Here is a 1539-nt window from a genome sequence, read left to right as displayed (position 1 = left end):
TTAAAATCTTTTTACGATCATCTACAGTGATATTTTACTTCTAATGTGAAGCTCTGCAATCAAGCAATGAATAGTTTTGGATGATGTTTGCACATTGTGATGTATGCACTCCCTCTGTGGTTGAATCAGCCTGACTGATGACTTCACTTTAGGGATGGGATAGGACAATCTACTGGATCGAGTGCTGGCAAGTCGCAGAAACACCAATTTAAGCAAGATACAAGGTGAGGACTCTGTTTTTGTAACAATGGACACATAAAGAGAGATGCTGCTGTTCAAGCTGAAGATGTTATTCTTAAAGACAGGTTTGCAAAAGAAATAAGCAAAATCATCATGATCAAATCATTATTTTCATTATTTTCTTTTGATTTCTTTGCAATATGCATGTTCAAATGGGCTGACACTATTATTGTGGTTCTGTGTTTACTTGTCAACCCAATTTAAATTGTTTTATTTTTAAGGTTTTATATAGATATGTATAGTCTTCATGTATTTTTACTGTTGGATGTAATGGCGATGTTGTAAGTATGTTGTTTACTGTATGTGGTGTAAGCACAAATATTGATTTTATGTATTTTATTGTGATATGGACTACAAGAGGAGTAGTTGTTACTAAGGCAATAATGAAAACAATAAATTAAAACCACCACCAAAAATCTGTCTAATTTTAATTAAGAATCATTCTAGCGTTATTCTATATTTTTCCTAATATCGACACATCCCATGAAACACTGTTGCACTGGGTGACATATCCCTTCATTACCATGAACACACACACACTGTAGTTTATTTTGACTCAGTCCTACACACACTGCTGCCTGCTGCCAGAAATATTCACTAGAGTGCCAAATATGGATTCATCTGCTGCTGAAAACAGTCCCCAATAAATGCACTACTTTAGTTTATTAAATAGTGACCAGCTGTTTTACGAATTGACTTAACCTTTAAGTAAACTTAACTTTTGAAAAATGAAACTATATATTTGTGAGTTTTGAAAGATCTTCAGTAGGGCTTGGGGTCAATGGGCTTGAAACTGAGAGACACAGACAGGATGGACTAACACATTGTTGGCTTGGTTCTTTTCATGGCATTTTTTGACAATAAGAAAATTAAACATTTTCCTAGCCTTATCCCAATGTATCATAACACTGAAATGTAAAAACACTCCATAATAAGTAACATTCCTGCAGTCAAAATTGTATAAAGTACATAATCATCACAGTACATGAGAAAAATATATTAAAGCTGCAAGCAGCTCACACTCTGGCCCGTCGGGATCAGATCATTTTGCTTTTTAAAAATGAGGGATATTTCTTACAAGTGTGGTGTGCTTTTATTTTGAAAGTTTGATTGACAGGATGAGAATTTTCTGCAGGGTGAGACATGTCTGTCTTGCTCACACCTGTGGCATCAAAATCATGCAAGTTTTGCGCCCATTCACTTGAATTTCAATTAGTAAATTGAAAACTCTTGATGAGTTTGTGTGTAAAACAAATTATATTCCTACTTTAAAGACTTTTAACCCACATGACCTGGTCA

Source organism: Thunnus maccoyii, chromosome 17 (genome assembly GCF_910596095.1).
Source record: "Thunnus maccoyii chromosome 17, fThuMac1.1, whole genome shotgun sequence".
Lineage (NCBI taxonomy): Eukaryota > Metazoa > Chordata > Actinopteri > Scombriformes > Scombridae > Thunnus > Thunnus maccoyii.
Note: the sequence above shows the minus strand (reverse complement) of the source record.